The sequence below is a fragment of the Lemur catta genome, chromosome 18 (genome assembly GCF_020740605.2).
Source record: "Lemur catta isolate mLemCat1 chromosome 18, mLemCat1.pri, whole genome shotgun sequence".
Classification (NCBI taxonomy): Eukaryota; Metazoa; Chordata; class Mammalia; order Primates; family Lemuridae; genus Lemur; species Lemur catta.
The window spans coordinates 49,208,591-49,232,438 of record NC_059145.1 but is presented as its reverse complement, the minus strand read 5'-3'; the positions used below and the strand labels follow the sequence as shown (position 1 = coordinate 49,232,438).

Sequence of the window (23,848 nt, the reverse complement as noted above, 5' to 3'; positions counted from 1 at the left end):
TAACAAAATGTAAAAACTATGCTCATTCTACCTACAGAAGCAGAAAGTGGAAAGGCAGGGATATTGGGAAACTCCTGTTAATCAAAACATTCCACACATAAAATTCTGGTTAATTCCAGTTTCACTGGTGATGATAGCTGGCAATCTAAGAACAAGTGTGGGTAATTGGCTCATTTTCTTGCTGTCACTATGGTAGCTCACGTTATAAAGATAACTTGAGGCAGGAGCAGTGGAGGTGGGGAGACCTATGATCTTTATTTTAATACTTATGTAATGGAGAAAAATGTTTGAAAACACTTGGAATTAACTCCAATATTAAAGCATTCTTGTCTTCAAAGGGGAAGTCATTGTCTTGAGGAATCTTTTAACATTCCTTCTACTGGATAAGTTCAATTTAGATTGAAATAGCTAATTTCTTGAAAGCTGCGGTAAATGCTAAGGCTTCAGAATTCCATTAGGTGTGCACTGTCATCTAAAATAAAATACCCTTTCATGAGAAGCATGTGGTGAAGAGAGTAACAGACCAAGTGAGTTATAGCATCCACAGATCCAGAGCATCCTGACAGCCATCAATAGCAATGTTCCAGTGGGTTATTAAATGATTTTCTCATATTTGATAGCTATGGAAAGATTTTTTAAAAGACATTTTTTAACAAAGGCTAAGTATAGAGAAGCTCTCTGAACTTGAACGCTATTATGAATTTTTTACTTTTCTCTTTTTGTAGATTCTTGATTTACTTGCTTATTGTTTGTTTTTTGATTTACTTGCTTATTGTTTGTTTTTTGTATCTCAAAAGTGCATCTGAAAAATGCTGTTTGAGAGAGCAAGTCCTTAATTTTCAAATGAATTTTGACATGGGGCACTTCCCCAATTAATATAAAATATGCCTGTTTTAACTGTCCAGTCAAAAAATAAGAATAATTTATTTGAGGTTTCCATTGATGGCAAATTTAATAGGTTTTGGGAGGAGGTGTATTTACCATTAGAGATGTTGTCTTTTTAAATTATAGACAATATAAAGTCTAAAGTAATTTTTTTCTACTGTACTTATAATTTATCATTTCTCTTATATGTTTGGAAATACCAAGTTTAATATCACTTTATCAACATACCTGAAATGTTTCTTTTGAAATACCTACTTATTTACCACTCTTCACATACATGTTCTACACAATCTTAAGAAGCCTCTTACTTGTGATTAATATTCATGTTGGTTTGTTTCAGGCAAGAAACTGCCATTTGAATCATTTGAAAGTTAAATTTTATTTTTTTTAAGGACTATTCAAATAAAATTAGCTTTAGTCCTAGTTATTTTGTTTTTTTGTGTTTTTTTTGTTTTTTTTTGAGACAGAGTCTCACTTTGTTGCCCAGGCTAGAGTGAGTGCCCTGGCGTCAGCCTAGCTCACAGCAACCTCAAACTCCTGGGCTTAAGCGATCCTACTGTCTCAGCCTCCTGAGTAGCTGGGACTACAGGCATGTGCCACCATGCCGGGCTAATTTTTTTTCTATATATATTTTTAGTTGTCCAGATAATTTTTATTTCTATTCTTAGTAGAGACGAGGTCTCACTCAGGCTGGTCTCGAACTCCTGACCTTGAACAATCCACCCACCTCGGCCTCCCAGAGGCCTAGGATTACAGGTGTGAGTCACCATGCCCGGCCAGTCCCAGTTACTTTCAAGTGACTTAAAAGCCAAACGACCAGCACTCTAACATAAAGTTGGACTTTCTCTTGGTTCATCTGCATTTTTAGACAAATGCTGATTAAAAATGTACTATTGTAAGCCTTAGTTGCAGTAGTATTTGTACCATATTGTTTTAAATGAATTCTTTGGGATTTTAGGTGACAGTGCTACACAAGTCACATTAGGAAGAAACAACATTTAGCATGCTGGTTCTCAATCATGAGTAAGCATCTAAATTGCTTTTTAAATTTTTTTTTATAAAAACATTAAACCAGAATCTCTGGGGATGGATCTAAGCTCTAAGTTTTAAAAGTTACACTTTTTTAGGCCGGGCGCGGTGGCTCACGCCTGTAATCCTAGCCCTCTGGGAGGCCGAGGCGGGTGGATCGCTCGAGGTCAGGAGTTCGAGACCAGCCTGAGTGAGACCCCGTCTCTACTAAAAATCGAAATAAACTATCTGGACAACTAAAAATATATATACAAAAAATTAGCCGGGCATGGTGGCACATGCCTGTAGTCCCAGCTACTCAGGAGGCTGAGGCAGTAGGATCGCTTAAGCCCAGGAGTTTGAGGTTGCTGTGAGCTAGGCTGATGCCATGGCACTCACTCTAGCCTGGGCAACAAAGTGACACTCCGTCTCAAAAAAAAAAAAAAAAAAAAGTTACACTTTTTTAAATGTTTACATTTCAAATTTTTTATTTTTCTAAGTGGTATTCATGCTTTCTTTTTAAATATTTCTTTTTGGAATAGATTATAGAAAATGGTGTACCCTGGGACCTTTAGCTCTAAATCTCAGAAATTCTCTTTCAAGAATCAGATCAATTAAGTTTCCTAGGGAAAAAAAGACGATAATCAAAGCAACCTGGGGGAAAAAAACACAACCTGAAAAATAAGTGCATCCTGGAAGAAAGCCTTAAGTCTTTTCAGGTTCCTCGGAAATGCTACTGTGTTGCTAGGTAAGATGGATAGCAAAAGTATCATTGACTGATGTTCCCTGATGGGCTCAGATATAGCTATAATCACAGGTAAATACGTACCATATCTTGAGGTAGGTAATATTCAGGAGATAGGCTGACATCCAGTTTGAATGTCTGGGCATTCCAGTAATTGGACTGAAAAGCAGCAGTGTGGTGTTCCTGCCCCTTCTGCCCTCAGTGCTCTGGATTCCTCATAATCCTGTACGAAAATCAGAAAAGCTTGAAAGCCTTTCCCTAGGGCAGTCAGACCAGCCGTCTTGGGGTCACATCTGCAGTCCATGATGAGACAACCTCAGAAAGTTTTCCAGGCTCTGCCCTGCTCTCTGGCTAGCCCCCTCTTTTCCCTGGCCTTTGTCTGGGTTTCAGATGATTCTTCCTGTCCCTTCAGATTGGGGGTGGCATTTCCACCTACAGGTGGTTCAGTGGGTATGGCCATCCAGAGGAGGAGACTCAAAGTCTTTCACCTGAGCTCTAGAAGATTATTACTTACTTCCTTTGCCCTGGGAAGAAGTCCTTGAGCTGCAAGACTTACTGTGGCTTCAGCCACTACTGGACAATATCTGTGTTCACTCCTCACTAACTGTATTTCTCATACAAGCATTTTGAGGCTTCATAGTGATCCTAGGACCTAGACAGTTGTGATAATTTCCACAGGTTTCTTTAATTCCTCTTTAATATAGGTTCATAATTCTCCACCAGTTTCACAAAGTCAAGGTGCATGGCAGATGGGTTTTAAAGGAGGAGGGACATCTGGGAAGTGACAGGGAAGCCTCCCTGGGCTGGCACTGTTGACAGGGTGTTCAGCAGAGTCTGGTCCGTGTTCTTTATTTGCTTCTCCCACTGCATGACATGGCCCTTCCCCAGGTGGCTGGATTCCCAGTGATGTTAGTGTTCTGTCTTCTCAGTTTGCCTCGGGGATAACACACAAAGTTCTGTGTTTTTAAAGTGTGTTCAGTCAAATTTTCTAAATACACATCGTTTTCTCAGTCTCAGATTATCAGATACAGTCAAGAATTATATTCTTAATTGCTGCTGTTAGAATTACATTTTAAAGAGAATATTTTTATAAAATTTGATCTTGAACAGAGTAGAAAATGTTAGGTGGCTATACTATTGTGAGTCAGTATTCTTAAGTAGGTACCATTTCATAGAATTATCCTAAATATTGTAAATAATAGGAAAGCAAAAGACTCTGAAGTATTAATCATAGAAAATAATTGGCTTTGAAAAATCTGAATTCTCTGAAAAAAGGCTAAACTGAAAATTGGCCACTTCAGTCTCTGGTCTCTGTCTCTGCAACTCAGTCCTCAGACTCCTTTTGGATTCTCTGTCCCTGCACTGTGGCCTGAGAACTGCTTCAAGGCAGTAAACTGGTTATTATTTTAAAAATATAGTTTACATTTGGAAGAGCAACACACTAGTAAAATATAACTAAATATATTCAGTTACCTTGCATTTTAAATATTTGTACTCTACATTCTGGGTATGTTTTAGTGTATATGGGGATGGATTTTATACTTTATCAAGCCTTACCCTTTAACTAGACATTATATCACTTAGGAGAATGGCACTTTATTGTGAGAAAGGACAAAAGCTGAAACAGTCTAACGACGTGCATTGTTTTCACTCTTTCACTTCCTTTTTTATGGAACCCTGCTCCTTAGGTGATGTAATGGTCCCTAGTTACCTTGCCCATCCTATCTTCAAAGATAGTGAAGGGGAAATTTGAGAAATGTCATTGTGAGTGAAGGAAATAGTTTGCCAGAATTCACCCAAAGTTAGCCTGAAAGCGTTACATGACTGGCCCAGCACCATCCTGGCAGGTTTGAGTGATTAGCCATGCCTCAGGCTATGGCCTGGGTCTTGGCAATTTCAGGAAAATAATTTAGATTTAAAATACATGGCACATGTTAATGAACTATTGTAGCACAAAAGGCTTATATAATTCTCTCTACTTTTGTATGCTTGAAAAATGTCCATAACAGATACTTTTAAAAGTTAATAGTAACAGTAACAATGATGAAAACTTTCCTAGAGGGTGGGGGAAAGTCGCAAAGGAAGGGGAGACACATGGAAAAATCAGGAATCATTGAAAATTCTTTGTAAATTGATAATTTTAAATAGAAGCTACAAAAATAATCCTCTGCTGACTCCCCACTTGAACAAAGTGACATGTAAATTGGCTCCAGTGACTTTTTTCTTTAAATATACAGTTCAGTGGTTTCTAGTATATTTACAAGGTTTTGCAGCTGTTACTAGTATCTGATTTTAGAACATTTTCACTGCCCCCAAAAGAAACCCCAGATGCAATATCAGTCGTCTCCCATTCTCTTCTCACCCCAGCCCCTGGCACTCACTATTCTACTATTTGTCTCTGGATTTGTCTATTCTGGACATTTTATATGTGTGAAATCATATAATATATGGCCTTTTGTGTCTGGTTTCTTTTACTTAGAACGTTTTCAAGGTTCATCCATGTTGTAGCATGTATCACTATTTCATTCCTTTTTATGGCCGAATAATGTTTCATTGTGTGAATAATATTCCATCTGATGTAACACATTTTGTTTATCCATTCATCAGTTGATGGACATTTGAGTTTTTCCCACTTTTTGGCTACTATGAATAATAATGGTGTGAATATACATGTACATGTTTCTGTGTGGACATATATTTTCAGTTCTTTTGGGCATATATATAGAAGTGGAATTGCTGTGGTCACGTGTCAACTCTGTTTTCTTTTTGAGGAACTGCTGAACTGCTTTTGAAAGCAGCTGTACCATTTTACATTCCTACCAGCAATGTATGAGAATACCAGTTTCTCCTCATCTTTGTCAGCACTTGTTATTGTCCGGATTTCCTGACTATAGCTACCCTGGTGGTTGGGAATGGCATCTCATTGTGATTTTCATTTGCATTTCTCTAATGACTAATGATGTTGAGCATCCTTGTGCTTATTGGCTGTTTGTTTATCTTCTTTGAATAAATGTCTGTTCACATCGTTTGTCCATGTTTTACTTGGGTTGTCTTTATATTGAATTGTAAAAACCTTTTATGTGTTTTGAGTAGAAGTCTTTTATCAGATGTAGGATTTGCAGGTCTTTTTGACCATTCTGTGGCTGTCACTTTCTTGATGGTGTCCTTTGAAGCACAAAAGTTTTTAATATTGACGTAGCCCATTTTATCCATTAAATTTTTTCTTTGGTTGCCTTTTGACATGATATGATCTCTTCTAGTTTGTTTGCATTCCACTGTGTAGATGCCTTGCACTGTATTCCACCAGTTCCTTGTGGATTTACTATTACAAATACTGCCATATGACATGAATGTGTATGTATATCATTTTGTGATTTTGCCAGTGGGATTGCTGGGTCAAAGAGAAAATACATATGTAATTTTGGTGGTTATTGCCACATTCCCCTCCATAAACATTGGGACATTTTCTGTTCCCACCACTGCTATATGAGAATCCCTGTTTATAGTTTTGCTAGTCTGATAGGTATTAAATAGAAATGCTATATTAGATGTAGTTTAGAAATTGGTCTTCTCTAAGAGAAATTGTCTTTCCATAACTTGACCTTTTGTGTTGTGTTTTCTGTTTGTCTGTATCTTTTGCTCATTTTTTTCATTGGGTTTTTGGGGCTTTTTCTGAAATTTTAGAGGTTTCTTTCTTTTTTTTTTTTTAACATACCAAGGATACTAACCCTTAATTCATAATTTAATTTGCAAAAATTTCTTTTACTTTTACCTATCCCATTTGTCATGCATATTTTTACCTTGTTTATGGTGTATTTTGGACATGTAAAAGGTTTTAATTTTGCTTGTTTGTTTTTAGGTTTTGTGGGGTTTTTTTGTGTTTTTGTGTGTATGTGGTGGTAGTCCCATTTTTCAGCCTTTCGCTTGCTTTGTTTCTGGATTTTGAGTCATAGGAAAGGGTGAAGCAGGAGGATCTCTTGAGGTCAGGAGTTTAAGACCAGCCTCAGCCACATAGCAAGACCCTGTCTCTATAAAAAATAGAAAAATTATCTGGGTGGGGTGGCATGTGCCTGTAGTCTAAGCTACTTAACAGGCTAAGGCAGGAGGATGGCTTGAGCCCAGGAGTTTGAGGTTGCAGTGAGCTATGATGATGTTGCTACACTCTAGCTCAGGAAAGAGTGCAAGACCCTGTCTCCAAAAAAAAAAAAAAAACTGGAGTCTGTCTTCTCAAGCCCTGCTACTGCTTTATCAATTAAATTTATTAAATCCTTTGTTGTCATTTAAATGATGTTCACTGTATCTTCACCAGGAGTAGATTCTATTTCAAGAAACCGCTTTCTTTGCTCATTCATAAGAAGCAACTTCTCATGGGTTAAAGTTTTATCCTGTGATTGTGGCAATTGAGTCACATCTTCATCTTCCACTTCTGTTTTTTTTTTTTTTTAATTTAAAAGGCATTCTCCATGATTTTCTAGCTTCCAGGTTGCTACTGAGAAATCTGATACCAGTTTGTTTTATGACCTCTCCTGTCACCCACCCTGCGGAGCCTTTCACCTCCTCTTCGTACCACCAGTGTTTGACTTTCCAGGTGGATGTGCTTTGCTGGGCATTCATATGCTGGGCATTTCATGGTCTTTGTCCATTTGCAGATGCCTATTTTTCATTGGCAGGTACTTTTCTTGAATAATTTTTCCCGTTTTCATTCTGTTACTCTTGTTATTCAGATACTGTATCGCAAAGTTTTTTTCTCTTATCTCCTATTTGTGTATTTCTTGTCTTTTGTTTCTACTTTGTGCAAGATTGCCTCAACTTTATTTTCTAACCCTTTTACTGAATTTGTTTATCATATTTAAAGTTTTTTGAATATTTCTATTTAGAGTATCCTATTTATGGTTTATACGTGCGATTCCATTTATTACTTTTCCATGATATCAATTATATGTATTCTGTTTGCTCCATGTGGCCTCTTTCTCTCCTTTGTGGAGAAGCTGGTCTCAAATGTCTGGTGATTCCTGGCTGTCTGTTTCTATTTATGAGTGAGACATTGGGAAGCTAGTTGGACATTCTTTGTGTGGGTTTTACTGTTGGGATGTCAGGTGGTCAGATGGCTTTTTCTTTAGGTTCCTTCAAATGTCAGTGTCTGAAAATTCTTTCTCTGGGATCATTTAATTTCTCCAGAAAGGTACTGTTTGGTCTCTTGTCTGCGCCTGAGATCAGGCAACTGGAATTTGGTGGTAGAAAGGGACTTTACCTGTTCATGATTCATTAGGTAGCTTTTCCCTTAAAAGCCCCCTGATGCCCATCCCACCCACTCCAGCTTAAAATCCCCACCTTGCTCACCTATCGAAATGGTATTAAGCCCAAGCTGCCCACAGTCTGCCTTCAATCCTGCATGGCCTGATCTGAGTACAGTTCTCCACCTCCTTCATACTGATTCTCCTTATTCGCCACACTCCCGCCACTGTCCTTTCTCAGTTATGTCTTTGCATGTGTTTTCCCCTTGGTGTGTCTAGCTCTTTTTCATCATTTAAGTTTTACTTCATTTATGATCTCCCTAACTTTCTATGATAGGCAGGATTGGTTAGGTTGTGCTCCAAAACAAGCAACCTCAAACCTCAGTGGTTCAAAAAATGGGTCATGCTCATTCTACCCATCCATCATGGGTTAGTGGGAGCTCTGCCTCGAATGGTCCTCATTCTGGTAGGAGGCTGACAGCAGCCACCATTGGGGCATTGCCATTGCCCGTGGTATATAGAAAAAGCATAGCAAATCAGGGTAAGATTCATGAATCTTCAAATGCCAAGTGTCATAAATCACTTTTTTAGGGTTGTGGGGAAGTGTGACAACCCAAATAGGTGGCCAGGCAAAGATCTCAATCAGTGGAGGGTTACGAAGCCAAAGTTCAAGGACAAACCACAGAAGCACCTGTGCTATCTGAAGAGGGATTTGGAAACTCAGTATTTAAAGAGTGAGGGCATATAGAAAGAAAAAAGGGGAGAGGGTGGGCCGTGATGCAAATGGTGACATTCTTGTGTTAGTGCCAGGAAATCTGCATTTTACACAAGATTAGGTAAATGTTTGAAGAGAAAAGGGAGTAAAGGAAGAATCGGTTATGCAGATGTCCCTGGGTAGCTGGAAGAAAGAATTGTCTTGTCTCTGTTCTGCACTTGGGAAGATAAACTTGTAATCCACATTATTAGTGTGGAATCAAAGTGGACTTTAGTTTTAGGAGCTAGAGTTAGCCTGCAGACCTGGAAGTTACAATTTGCATGTCCTCATTGATGGGCGGCCAGCAAACAGTGTCCTTATGGATGATCTGTGGGAACTGTCCATGTAGATGCCTGAAGCCTTTTACCTTTCTGTGGCAATCTGGCTAGTAGTGTTAGTAACAGCTGTTCATTTGCAAGAGGGTGTTGCATGACTCAGCATCTGGGCTTGACCTTCCCTTTTGGCATAAGGAGTTGGAGGGTCCTGAGGTTACAAGTGCAATACTGCTGCTGCTTAGGACAACTAGAAGTATTTAGTGAACAACACTGATGACCACCACAGCAACCTTGACCACCCAATCTAAAGTGGCACTCCCCATTGCCTGCTGTTTTTTTCCTTTTCTTTTCTTTTTTTCACAGGACTTGTCACTATCTGAAATCATCTTTTTGTTTTCACATTTATTGTCTGTTCCCCCAATAGCCTCAAATATTAACACTAAGCCATATAAGTATAGGAACCTTTCTGAATCATTCACCACTATATCCTGAGTACCTAGAGCAGTGCTTAGCAAATAGTAGGTGCTCAAAAACATTGGATGAATGATTCTAGGTTAATTTTTGAAATAAGCAAAATTTTACAACACTTCCCACTAATGGGAATACGCACTTTAATAGAACTGGGCCCTTTTCCTATTTTCTTTAATGTCCATTAAACAAAATTAGGTGTGCTTTTGATATGAATTGCTATAGACAACTGAGAGTAATTTTCTTTGATAGTAATAGTTATTTTTTAAGTATTCAAAAACATTTTAGGAAAAGTCTTTAGAAATGACCATCATTAATCAATACAAACCAGAAAGTTATCACAAAAATACAATGTATTATGCTTATAATTCCATAAACTTCCAATTGCAGTATTGATTTAGACCACTGGTAAAAAACTTCGCTGGCCCAACAACGTGGAGTGCAAAATGATGCAAAATTAGTAGTGTTGTCTAACAGCAAATATTTTCAGCTCTTAGCTATATTTTTATGAGAATACTTGTTTATCTTTGCTGAATAGGGAGATATTTATGTTATATTTAATCATAATTTTACATGACAAGATGTAAAAAAAAAACACCTTTTAACTTCCTTCTAGTTCTTTCTGTCCCTGCAGAAATGAATAGTCACTAATAATTATTACTCCCTTTTGCTTGTAAATGACATTCTTCCTTATGAAAGAGTTTTTCCTTCCTGTGAATAAAGAATTTTTTACATTTTGAAATTTTAGCTTTATATACTTATAGGCTGCTTTCTATTAGAAGTGTAAAATATTAGAGTTTTTAATGGAGGAAGTTTGTAACTTAATATTTGTTAGGTTTGGACACATAACCCACTTTGGATAAAACCAAAATAATTTATAGCAAGTAGAGAAACTAACAGCCTAGGTTTCATAATGTAGTTCTAAAATTTTTAGATTAACGTGATATACTCATCTTTTTAATGTAGTAAATTGTTGATAAGCTATTACAACTCAAATCTCTTCCATAATTTATGATTTTTTGTAGACTTCCATTTTTATGGAGAAATGTGTAGACAGCAAACTGCTTTAGGTCATTTTTGTATGTGATAGTGTTTTTGACATGTTCAGAATGCAAAAATTTGGCTCACACCTGTAATCTTTGCACTCTGGGAGGCTGAGGTGGGAGAATTGTTTGAGGCCAGGAGTTCAAGACCATCCTGAGAAAGAGCGAGATCCTGTCTCTACAAAAAATAGAAAAATTAGCCAGGTGTAGTGGTACACGCCTGTAGTCCCAGCGACTCAGGAGGCTGGGGCAGGAGAATCGCTGGAGGCCAGTAGTCTGAGGTTGCAGTGGGCTGTGATGACACCACTGTATACTGGCCCAGGCCACATAGTGAGACTCTGTTTCAAAAAAAAAGAAAGAAAGCAAAAATTTGAATTATGCAATCTGCACCCAAAATTTCTGTTTATATAGATTTATTTGCTTCCCCAGGATACAGTGTTGTACAGTGTTTTGGAATTATTAAATTCAGACTTTTCCATGTTAAGCTTGGATCCCATGCTGAATGGTGTAGGGTCTCTGTCCCACAGAATGTAAAGAAAGTGTCAAAACAAACTAACTCTTATGGGAACTGTGCTGTGCTCTGGCAGGTACAGTGCAGGTTGTATAGGTACATAGGACATTTTTATGCATCAAATACTTGAGGCCAACAGAGAAGCCCTTTATAGTTCCCCACTCTTTATGATTAAGCAGGAGAAAATTGAATACTTTCTTTTCACTATTCTTTTATATTGATTTCAATAATTTTATGGCATATTCCTGAATTTCTATTTAGGAGAAGATAATTATTTTCCTTAGGATTCTTTAGATTTATAAATATTAATAAATTTTTTCAAATATGGCCAAAGTTATTAATTTGCATGTGATATACTTTTTTTGTTCTTATTAAAAACTATGTTTTCTCTGGCTTGAATTTGATCTTCTGGCTTTAAAAAAAGTTTATGTATGTCTTTTCTCTCTTATATAGTCAACCTCATCCTCTCAACTGAATCTTTTTATAGGATCTCAAGCATTTTGAAGCCTTTAGTATTTGAAATGAATCCTTTGTTGAAACATGATTAACTGAATGTACATTCTTTCCTGAAACCCTATTGAAATGAGTGTTCGGGTGTGTGTGTGTGTGTGTGTGTGCGTGCATGCATGTATATCCATATATATAGACAAAAAGAATGAGATAGACTAGAGTGTAGAAAAGATGACATTTTGGAAACTGGAAAGAAAGTGGTGGAAGTGTCTTTTGATTTAGCAGGAAAGGTAAGTGCCTGAGAGGGAAGGGCAAGGAACATGCCAGTCTGAGCCTCAAAACCATGGAAATCTCAAGAATTAGAGGCACCAGGTCCCTCTGGGGGTGGGGAAATGAAAGGGGCTGAGAATAGGGTGATTGCTCCCAGTCTGTGGTAGTTACATGCGCAGAGCCCTTCCCCAGCACCTGCAGCCAGCTCGCTACCCTTTTCTATACCTCAAAAGTCTTGAGGGGTATTTTCTGAAAAGGGCAAATGAGAACAGGTCTCATTTAGACTGTCTTGAAAGTGGGTGATGCCCTTCTACAAACAGGGGTACTAGGAGACAGTCTAGACTTCTACTTCTGGCCATGGCAGAGCGACTACTAATGGACTTACATTCCCACCATCCATGATGAAACTGGGTAAAATACACGAGACTGTTGTTTTCCGGCACTGGGCAATAGGCAGTAGAAGACTGCAGTCCCGAGACGAAGTAAATAGAGGAGATGAGCCCACAGTTGCCCTGCTCTGTGTCTGGGGAAATGTCTTGAGTGGGTCTTGGGGAGCTGGAGATGCCATAAGAGTTCAGAGCAGTTGTGAGTGTCAGCACGTTGTCCTGGTAATTAAAACAGTGAATGCTGGTTTAACTAGAAAGTGGGGTATGACTTTACTGAGAAGATAAGAGGAAGGATAGTGTATGTGAGTTTCTGTTGGGGGTGGGTGTACGTGGAAGGGATTAATTGACTTGAGGTAGGACGTCAGTGGGTAAGGGTGGGGCTCATAAATACAGAGGTAAGTACCAAAGAACAAAACTAAAATAGAGGGCAGGGATTGCCATAGGGTAGGAGCAATAGGGTTACGGAGTTTAGGATTGTTTGATTTTTGAAAAATCATATGTACGTATTTGAATTAAAATGAGGATAAAATTTGCATAACCATAGACCTTCCTGTGCCTTCTCATCTCTTTCCAGGTCCTTTCCCATCTGCCTCCTCCCTTTGTTCAGTCTGTCTTCTGGGAAGAGCTCTATTTCTATTTCAGTTTCACCACCTGTCACTCACTCCTTCACCCACCCTGATCTGATTTGGAATAATATTATTTCAACAAAATAATATTACTCTTGCTAAAGTCACCAGTGACCAACAGTTTGCTAAATCTAGTGGACTTTTCAGTTCCTTTTGCTTTTTGACTTTTCAGTGATACTCTGCACTTTTTGAAACCCTATCTTCACTGGATTTCTATAGGATAGCTCTCCTGGATTTGCTCTTAGTTCTTGGGGCCTAGGTCTCTTTCTGCCATATTCTATCCTAGGGAAGTCAAATCTGCAGTTATGGTTTTGGTTACTATTCTTGGGTGTCTCACAGATCTTCAGCATGTGCTCTCCTGAACTCCCCAGCTGTATCTCCACATAGCTGCTTGGCATCTTCCCTTGGATTTCTAAAAGGCATCTGAACTTGGTCTGCCCCAAATTGAACTCAGCACACACACGCACACACTACTGCCTTCTGCAAACTTAGTCTTCTTCCCACAGTCCTTACTTCAGTACCCCGTGTAATCCAGAAATGGAAGCTTTGTCCTTGAGACTTGCCTCTCCCTTGTTCCCCGTCCAAAATTAAGTCCTGGTGATGTTTTCTCTAGGCTTTTTTTTTTTTTTTTTTGTAAGGCAAGCATGGAAATGAGGTTTATTGAGGAGAGAAAGATAGGATTATAGGGCAAGAGCAAGATACAGGTTTACAGAGTGTGATACATATGCCACAGATGACAACCAGACCCATTGTCACAGCAGAAAAAGAGAGCTAGGCTTTTTTTTGCTTGACTTGTTTTATGACGAAATAAAATAAAAACCTTATATGAGTTAACTCCAGAAGAACTCTTTGATACATAATCCTCTTGGGATCATTGTACTTTATTCTTGATCCTAATATAAAAATATATGAAGAAAAGACCTCTTAGGACTTTTCTGGCCCCCCATGGCTCTTTAACAGTAAAATTTAGTATGTAATTAAAAAATAGCATCCAAGATTCATAGGTCTTAATATATTTAGTAACTCTTATCTATTTATCTTTATAAATTCTCTTCCTTTGTGCATGACTTATTTCTTATTAGCTTCATGCTCTTATTTTATACTGATCTTGAATTAAATTGCTGAAGGGGATGTTACAATAGGGTTATTAAAAATATTTCAAAACTGTTAAAGTGGAAATAATTAAACTCTTCAAAACAGTTTCAAGAACAGTACAAAGATATCCTGTGTTCCCTCAGCCTGATTTCCCAGTTGTTAGAAATTTACCATATCTGCCTTATCACTCTCTCTTTCTCTGTAGATACAAGTCATTTTTTTTGGAAACATTTGGACAGTAAGTCACAGATATGATGTCACAGGACCCCTCAATACTTCAATGTCTGTTTCTTAAAAAATAGAGACACTTTTCTACATGAATCACATTATGCCCATCAAAATCAGGAAATTAATGCAATAGCACATTCTAATCCACAAACCTCATTCAAATTTTACTGATTTTCTCCAATAAAGTCTTTTATAGATCCAGGATCCAATATAGGATCACATGTTGCATTTAACTGTCATGTCTCATTAGTTTCCTTCTATCTTGAACAGTTCTGAGTCTCTCCTTCCTTTCATGACCTTGATATTTTGGAGAGGACAGGCCAATTACTTTGCAGAATGTCTATCAGTATGTGTTTGCCTGATGTTTCCTCATGACTGGATTTAGGACATGCATTTTGAAAGGCAGCTGTGCTCACCGCTATACCACCAATGTACTCAGGACATACATTTTTGGCAGGAATACCACAGAAGTGATGCTGTGTTCTTCTCAATGCATCCTATCAGAAGGCACATGATGTTGATTTGTCCCATTGCTGATGACATTTACTCTTATCATTTGGTAAGATGATATCTGCCAGACTTTGCAATGGAAAGTTAATGAATAAATATTGTCTGGAGATATTTTGAGACTATGTAAAAATCCTGTTCCTGATCACACTTTCACCCATTTATATTAGTATCCAGTTTTGCTCCTTGACCAAAACAATTATTATAAGGGTTACCAAATGGTAATCATCCCTTCCATCATCGTTCTACATTTATTAGTTGACCTTGTATTGTAAGGGAAAGCTTTCCTGCCTCTGTATCCACCCCCCATTTATTTATTAATTGATATCAGTATGGGCTCCTAGGTTCCTATTTTATTCAATGGGTTATAGACAATTGCTCTCATTATATCATTTCTTTGATGTTCAAATTGTCCCAGATTTAGCCAGTGGGAGCCCCTTGGTTAGCTCCAGTGTCATTTGGACATATCTCCATGATCTTTTGGGAATTTCCATACTTTATGGCACATGATGTTCTAGGCTTATTCAATACTTTCCCTGCCTGAGCCCTGAAATTAGCCATTTCTCTGGTTCCTTTTGAGGAGAATAGTATTTAGAAACCAAAGTCTGGATGTCTGGCATGCTCATTGCTGCTGGTATACTCATCTTTGTGTTTATGTGTATATGTATGTATGTATGTGTGTGCATGTATACATACATACATACATATACATTTGTCCCTTGTTCCTTAGTGGGGGATTCGGTCCAGGACCGCCTATAGGTACCAAAATCCATGGATGCTCAAGTCGCTGATATAAAATGGTGTAGTATTTGCATATAACCTATGCACATCCTCTTATCTACTTTAAATCATATCTAGATTACTTATAATACCTATAATACCTAATGCAATGTAAATGTTATGCAAATAGTTGTTACATGGTTTAGGGAATAATGACAAGAGAAGAAAGTCTGTACATGTCCAGTACAGATACAATTTTTTTCTCAAATATTTTTGATCTACAGTTGGTTGAACTGTGGGGTTTACTTGGGTTTGTCAAGGAAAGGGAGGACTGAGCGGGCTGTGAAAGGAAGCGTGGAGGTGGGGAAAGAGGAGATTCACAGGGCTCAGTTGCAATCATGGAATACAGTGAAGTGCTGAGAATGAGCTTCCCTCGCTCATTCTCTTCCCTTATGGGACGGGAAAGGTCCGGGCAAGGAGATTTTAGGAATCCCAGAAGCTTTAATGTTTACTGTATTTTTAAGGCCTTGAATTTAAACAGTATTGTAATCTGTAAGATTTAGAGATATGTTTCAGTTGTTCCCAAATGCTGGGGCTCATGATCTAACACAAGGTTCGTGGTGAAGGTTTCCTAGGCTCATGCTGTTCCTAACAGACGAGTCCCTCCAAGCTGAGTCAGGAGAGGCCTCTTCTGTGAAACCCTCAGTCATCAGACACCCGAGTGTAGCCCCAGGGTTTTCCCCAGTCTTGCCAGGCACAGGTGGAAAATCATCTGGAGGTCAGGTGACTATTTTCTTCTGTTAATCCAGAATACTGAAATTTGAATAAAATAGCAATGTTGTTTCTTAATAATGTAATAAATACCCCTGAAACTAACATCTATTCAAGAATATGATTGTTCCTAATAATTTGTGGCCCTCTGGTATCCTGTTTGCCAGCTTTTCCCATCTTACCCCAGAAGTAACTATTAATACTTTTTGCATTTTCTGTTCATGGTTTTATTTTATTGACATGCTTTCATTTATCAATATATGCATATACAATTGGGTTTTTTAAGCCATGATTATAATAAACCAAAGTACAAACAATTAGGGCATTTAAATTCCATTTTCTATTGATCAAATTACAAACAATGCATTATTGATAAATGTTGTCTTGTAACATTTCTGTGCATTAGAATAAAACTTAAATTTATTTAAAAAAACATGTTGGCATAAGGTAGCCATTTGTTCTCCTTGGGAAAACCTTAACCCTTTCATTTTTAGACTCTCACTTTTTATGAAGTAACGAAGCAAATGGTAACTTGTATGAAGAAAGTGGTGAGGCGGATGGTAGGGAATGAGGCAGAAAGTTGGCAGAGCTACCTGCTACCTTGGTATGATCAGTAGTCAAGAGGCACTGATGATGTTACTCGCTTGTGTTAATAATAATTCCATTTGTAATCTTTTTTTCCCTTATGTTTTTATGTATTACTACAGCTAAAGAAGTAAACAGCTCATGGCACGTTTAACAAAAAGATGACAGGCGGATACAAAAGCTATCCAGCATCTTTGGGCAGCCATTGAGATTATACGGAACCAGAAGCAAATTGCCAACATTGACCGTATTACCAAGTAAGTAAATTTAAACAAACAAACAAAAAAATCCTTGTAAAATTTCATGTGAGACCTTGGGGGAAAAGTCCAAAAATACTTTATTATGCTAATCAACATATATTACAAAGGACTGAAGTCACTTTCTTTGCAGGAGTATATAGTTGTTAGAAAAACAAATATAGAAACATACACAAGCAACTTGTGTTTATAAAATAAATATTAGATAAGTAAAATATCAGTATGTACTATTTATAATAGTTTTGCAGTTATCAGAATTTTTAACTCTTGGTAACTTTATTTAGGTCTTTTATTAAAATGGATTTTAGTTAATCATTTGCTTTTATGTAGTGAAGCTGTCTAAAAATAGTATACTGTTCATTACTCATTGTAATACAGGACAAGCATGGTATGTGCAGTAAGTAAATAACAACTTGGCTGTGTGCTCACGCTTGTAATACTAGCACTTTGGGAGGCTGAGGCAGGAGGATATCACCTTAGCCCAGGAGTTGGAGGCTGCAGTGAGCTATGATGATGGCACTGTACTCTAACTGGGGCCACAGAGCCCCTCAAAGACCCTCAAAACAAAACAAAGCAAAATTGTATTAGGTCATAGCCCACTGACAGCATTTTTAACAATTTCATTCTATATTTTAGAAATTATTAAATAAACTACTCGGTTTTGGTTTTTTTGTTTTTTGAGACAGAGTCTCACTCTGCTGCCCAGGCTAGAGTGCCGTGGCATCAGCCTAGCTCACAGCAACCTCAAACTCCTGAGCTCAAAGCAATCCTTCTGCCTCAGCCTCCCAAGTAGCTGGGACTACAGGCATGCACCACCATGGCCGGCTAATTTTTCTATATATATTTTTATCTGTCCATATGATTTCTTTCTATTTTAGTAGAGACAGGTCTCGCTCTTGCTCAGGCTGGTCTCGAACTCCTGAGCTCAAACAATCCACCCGCCTCGGCCTCCCAGAGTGCTGGGATTACAGGCATGAGCCACTGCGCCTGGCCAAACCACTCAGTTTTTAAAAAGAAATTTCCTCCCCACCCCAGTTTGTAATGCTATTTATATTGGTAGACAAAGATTCAGGATACAAAAAAAAAAAAAATCAAACTAATTCATGATTCTTCTATTTACTTGTTATATACTAATTATAAGGATGTCTTAAAATAAGAACTTGGTTTTATTTTGTTTCTCTGGGTATTTTTAAAGGAATAAAGCCAAATTTATCCTAGCACTCTGGGAGGCCGAGGTGGGCAGATTGTTTGAGCTCAGGAGTTTGAGACCAGCCTGAGCAAGAGCAAGACCTGTCTCTACTAAAAATAGAAAGAAATTACATGGACAGCTAAATATATATATAGAAAAAATTAGCCGGACACGGCGGCGCATGCCTGTAGTCCCAGCTACTCGGGAGGCTGAGGCAGGAGGATTGTTTGAGCCCAGGAGTTTGAGGTTGCTGTGAGCTAGGCTGATGCCACGGCACTCTAGCCCGGACAGCAGAGTGAGACTCTGTCTCAAAAAAAAAAAAGTCAAATTTATCTTTTTAAATGTTTGGAGGTTGGTTTTTTTTTTGTTGTTGTTAATTTAGATAAAATTTCTTTATACCTATTTCTCCATATTCTTTAAATGCTATTTGTAAAAATGGAAACAGATAATTTACAAAAGCTCACTTAAACACTTTTTGTTGGCTTTTGTTAATAAGTAACAAAATTGAATTCCATATATTTTTGTCCCTTCCCTGTATTCTGGTGAAGAAGATCATAAAATTACCTGCAAGGGAAGGAACAGAAGATGGAGAAAGGGTTCGGGCTCTGTGTGGCTCTGACTCTACACTCACCCTCAGAATACTTTGACGCTGACCATGTTCAACTCTTAGCTCCTGTAGGTTAGTGGAAGGAACAAAATAATACTGTATGAAAAGTAAGAATAAAATAAATAGTACATTGTTTTAATTATTATAGTTTTAATTAAAGCAAATAATTTGAGGTGTGGTAGCTAAATACAAATTATAGAGAGGTGATGTTGATAATAAAAACATTTAAAGAAATCTCAAAGAATAAAAGTATTTTCTTATGGTTGAGACTTTTAAGAAAACAGTTTTTGTATATCAAATTGCTCATAGAAGACCGCTGAAATAAAATACTGTTCTTTGGATTTGTTTTTAAAAATTAAAATCATGTAAGCTTGACTGAAACATTTCAGTTTTTCAGACTATTCCTTTTTCTCATGTGTAGCATCTTTCTAGATCTCACGTGTAGCATCCTTCTAGAAGCTCTAGGGATGTTCCCTAGGAAGCTGTCAGACTCTCCTAGTAAATATTGCTGTTAGATTGTGACCACCTGCTGTGTGGGAGTCAGAGAATTAACCCCACAGTGCCGGGTGCAGACGTCTGTTGGATTATCGCAACACTTATGTGTGTGCGCAAGTTAAACTGTGACAAAAGATGCAAAGGTTGTTAAACAGGATTGCACACACCTTCTCCTTTTGTATCGCGGCTTGTCGGTAAGTGTTCCTTTCTCTCCTTGCTTCATCGGTTATAGCCTTAAATGATGCCAAGGCTTATTTTCCTTCATGTTGTGAGGTCCATAGTTCCTAATTAAATATCAATAAATTTATTTTACCTAGTAAATGGTCTTAGTTTTATTAGTGTCATCTAAAGATAGATGAAAAGAAAGGAAGAAAATCGGAGGTTAAGTGCTCAGGAGGGGTTCCCCGTGTGTCCTCTGCCTCATCCCCTCTGAGAGCTGTGCCATATTTCCTCCCATCACAGTGGCTCACGTCTCAGTGTTCTGTGCTTTTTTCCCAACATCATTCACAGTCGTAACTATTTCCCTGCTGGACAGTTGGCTCCAGGGGGGACTGTGCAGAGAACTGCCTGACCCAGTGCCTTTGCTTCTTGGTTAATGTCAATTTTCTTGCCTGTTGCGCTTGCCTGAGGTCAGTTAGGAAGTGGCATGGGACGAGGACAGGAAGTCCGATCTTTTGCTCTAAAGCCTGATATTCCTATTCTGCACTCTCAAGCCTTGGATTCATTTTAAGTCAAGTTGTTCTGCTTATTTACAGGTAAGTCTCAACATAGAGGTGTCTTTTAAACTTTAGAAATGGCTGAAGTTACAGAAGGCTGCAGAAGAATTATTGTTAGGATTGCATATGTAGTCATTAAGTTTCACTCTTTATTTTGACTGGTGACTCCATTGTAAAAAAAATTGAAAGCTACATAGTTTTAGTCATGCATTCAAAGTTATGGGAGTTGGTGTGACTCCCTCTTAGGCTATCCTGCATCCTGCATCCTAAACATTATCATTTACTTTGGTATAATGGCTTCATTCTGCTTGTTTCTGTTTTGATCTGTGGATTTCTCATTCATCTTTTTTGTTGTGGCTTTCATTTGGGATTTATTGATTGGGGAAACTGGGTCATTTGGTTTCTCGTAGTCTGGCTTTTGAGGATCGCAGCTCTGTGGTCCAGTTTGACCTGCTGCTCAGTCCTCTGTATTTCCCGGAAATTGATGGTTGGTCCAGAGGCTGTGGGGTGGGTCGAGGCTGTTGCACAGGCTGCGGAAAGTTGTGTTTTCAGGAGGCACACGTGTCAGTTATCTCGTTTTGTGATATATGTAGCTATTGATGCTAGATCCAGTAATTCATTAAGAATTGCAAAATGGTGGTAATCTAATTTTCTTTCCTTTGCAAACTGGAATGCCTCTGTAAGGACATAGGCTTCCCATTATCTGCTATTTGGTTATGCTGTGGTATGGTTCACATGGGAAAAGTAGGAGAAGTGTTTAATTCCTTCTTTTTATGTATTTACCAGTTTTCAAAATAGCATCCTTCAGTGGTAACCGGCTAGGTTTTTTCTTTTAGTTGTCATTTTTTGACAAAATCCTTTCTGATGCTGAGGTTTTCCCATCTTTGACCAGTGGGGGCCTCTGTGTTGGATCCCAAAGTTTGTTCCTGCTTTCTCTGGTGACAAGGTTTAAGGCCCATTTTGTACACATCCTAAACCACTGCTTTCTTCCAAGGGCTCCGGTTTCTTTTAGTTTGAAATTGTATTTCAAGAGTACTTTCTGGCCACTCCGTGTTGCTACTGTGTTGTCTCTCTAGGCCTTGGAATGGACAGAGTTAGGAAATCAATATACTTTTAAAAGATAAAACACCTCATTAATTCATACTGATATTTTCCATTGAAATTTATGGCTACTGGGTTTTATGTATCTCTTCCATCTAAAATCTTACCTCCTCTCTGACATGGTGAGAATTGTGGATATCATGAACAATAAAATTTTAGAATATCATATAATTAGTCAATATTTTATGCAACATTATATACACAGCTATCTGAGAATAAGAAACAAAATTATATTATATATAGTTAAGATTATATTACTATTATATATATTTAGTTTATATTATTTGAGGCCTGTCTTAGTGTGTTCAGTCTTCTTTTCCTGTCTTCTGTTTGTAATTTTCAATTGAATTCTTTTCATCTTTTTTCTTTTTGATTTTTAATTTTTTCATTCTTTGCAACTTATGTTTATCTGATATTATCTGCTGCATAATCACTCTTGTGTAGCTTCTAGTTTAGACTTCACTTCTGAAGTGATTTCTTTTCCATTTACTTCAAATGTTTAACCCATTCCTGAGTTTTTCTAATTCTGATTTACAGCATTCCTATTATATCATTTTCTTAATGTCTTTTCTCATTTCTTGAAACAGTGGATCCTGGTTTTCTTCTGTTTTGCAGGTGTATCTTTCTGACATGCCTTCATCTAAGGGTGTCACTCTGTCCTGTGAGCCGCAGTCCTTCCTGTTGTCATTCTGGTGTGAAAATCTGTTTTCCCAAACTTGTAGCAGGTAGAAGTGGGTCTGAATCCTTTTACTAGATTTATGGCTCTAATGCTCTTCTTATGCCAGTTTTGTGAAGTGCTAAAAATATGGCCTCATATTTCTTGAGATTTCCTAGGTTTTTCTCTATCTTTCCCCCATTTTTCTTTGAACCACCCTTTCTTATACTAAAGGTCTTTTTAACTGACTCCAGTAGTATTTGATATTTTAATTCCTCACACTTATCTCTAATGTGGGGCTTTGTCCTGGAAGGGAGCTTTGCCTAATTTTGGGTGTTCAGAGGACTGTCATGCTCCAGCTCCTGAGGACTTTACCATGGATCCGTGCATTACTGTGAATCGTCTCACGTGAGGGTGTCTCACCCTGTCCATTGCAGCTGCAAGGTTGGTCCTCCTGTGCTCAGCTCCCCTAGATTCCCCACTGTGTCCCTCCTTGTCCTCCGTAGCTGTCAGTACCAATTGCAACTGTAGCTCTTGCAGATTTGTCCTGACTGCTCAAATTTTGGGATTCACAGGACTCCTTATCACTTAATTTTTTTGGTACTGTATATGTTGTCCCAGGGCCTTTTGCTTTGTTTTGTTTGCTTCTCTTCCAGTAACTCTGTCTAGGAGGTTCAGGGGCGAGTTTAAAACTGTTACCTCCACCATCTTCCCAGCTGACAACAATCTTGTGATTTATCTTTAAAAAAAAAAAAAATTTGTTGCTAAAGGCACTGGATATTTTCTGAAGTTCAAAAGCAGAGCTAAAAGCAATAAAAAAAATCCCTTTTAGCAGAAACAAACCCAAGGCATGTTCTTCATTTTGTATATAACACTGGACACCTCAAAATCCACAGCAATCTCATCATCAAATACAGAATCCTGAATGTTGTAAGACTTACATTGCAATTTTAAAAGGAAATTCCATGAGTAGAATTTGTGGCCTTTTAAAGTAGTTAAGCCTCAGATCCTCATAATTGATTGAACTCTTAGGAACTAATAATAATCTTTTTGTTTTTTTTTTTTTTGAGACAGAGTCTCGCTGTGTTGCCTGGGCTAGAGTGAGTGCCGTGGTATCAGCCTAGCTCACAGCAACCTCAAACTCTTGGGCTTAAGCAATCCTACTGCCTCACCTTCCCGAGTAGCTGGGACTACAGACATGCGCCACCATGCCTGGCTAATTGGAACTAATAATAATCTTCTTATCTCAATAAAAAAATAGGAGAATGTATCTGTGTTCATTCTAGATGTTTATTCCACCTAAGTATGATGATATCCAACATTCAGAGTTCATAGCAGTACCTGTCCATGATACCTCCCCAGGAAAGAGTGTTCTGAGTCCTTTTTACCATTTTCTTTTAATTTTCCTTTTTTAAAAGAACTGCTAGTGCTGTATCCAAGAAAGTAGGAAAGGTGCTGTAAGTTACAGAATCACTGCTGAGATTTATTCAATAATTCAAATCTTTAAAAATATATACCTAAGGGAAACTTCTTTCACAAGTTTTATTATTTTGCTATGGAAAGTATTTTTACTAAAAAGATCAATCTGAGCTCAAAATACATATCTGGGATTAAGTCTGATGTTTTGATTAATGGTGAAGCTGTCCCTCTGATTTACAGCTCATGTTTATAAATTAATGATAACATAAATTCTATAGATGACTTCATTTGGGAACTAAATAAGCATGAATTTTGGCCTCTCAGTAAAAACGTTTTACATTTCTAGAAATGGAAGGATGTCTTCTAATGTTTAATCATCGTAAAATTGAAACAATTGAGTCATTTTATTATTAAAAAAGGAAATACAGTAGTCAGTTGAGGGTTGTATGAAGATACGCATGATAATAGTAGTCCTCTTTTCAGTTTAAATGTCTGTAAACACTATAGTTGTCACATGAATTCATCACTTTTATGTAATTTGGATAGGTGTCATTAAAGCTTTGAAATACTCAGTTACTTAACATTTCTATTAAATATTTATAAAATATTTTTATGCTTCAGATGATGCCCTTGTTTTACAGATTTCCAATCAAGATGTAAAGGGTGAAGAATCAAAGAACAAAGAATCAGTAACAAGTGAAATTTAAGCCTTCAGTCATGCAGATTCCTAATATGATGCATAACTCATTGTCATGTTATTTCTCTAAATGCCATGTATAGTTTAATGTCCAATAAAATCAAGTTACATATATCACTTGCTTTTCTTTAAACCAAACAAATTATGCACA

The 23,848-nt window shown here is 37.6% G+C and overlaps 2 long non-coding RNA genes across 15 annotated transcripts in view; one reads left to right on the top strand and one right to left on the bottom strand.

Moving 5' to 3' along the window:
- The window catches only part of LOC123623579, a 77,631-nt gene extending 53,820 nt beyond the window's left edge, over positions 1-23,811 (top strand). For 8 of the 10 annotated variants that reach the window (XR_006729914.1, XR_006729917.1, XR_006729911.1 and 5 more), the window contains 2 exons: positions 16,684-16,818; positions 23,642-23,811. This is a non-coding gene — a long non-coding RNA (uncharacterized LOC123623579). Of the gene's footprint in view, positions 1-15,272; positions 15,286-16,557; positions 16,581-16,683; positions 16,819-23,641 lie in introns of those variants that run through there. The other 2 variants (XR_006729920.1, XR_006729915.1) reach the window with 2 other exon arrangements.
- LOC123623580 overlaps positions 15,761-23,848 on the bottom strand; it is a 57,697-nt gene continuing 49,609 nt past the window's right edge. For 3 of the 5 annotated variants that reach the window (XR_006729925.1, XR_006729922.1, XR_006729921.1), the window contains one exon: positions 18,383-18,680. This is a non-coding gene — a long non-coding RNA (uncharacterized LOC123623580). Of the gene's footprint in view, positions 16,019-18,382; positions 18,681-21,466; positions 22,321-23,848 lie in introns of those variants that run through there. The other 2 variants (XR_006729924.1, XR_006729923.1) reach the window with 2 other exon arrangements.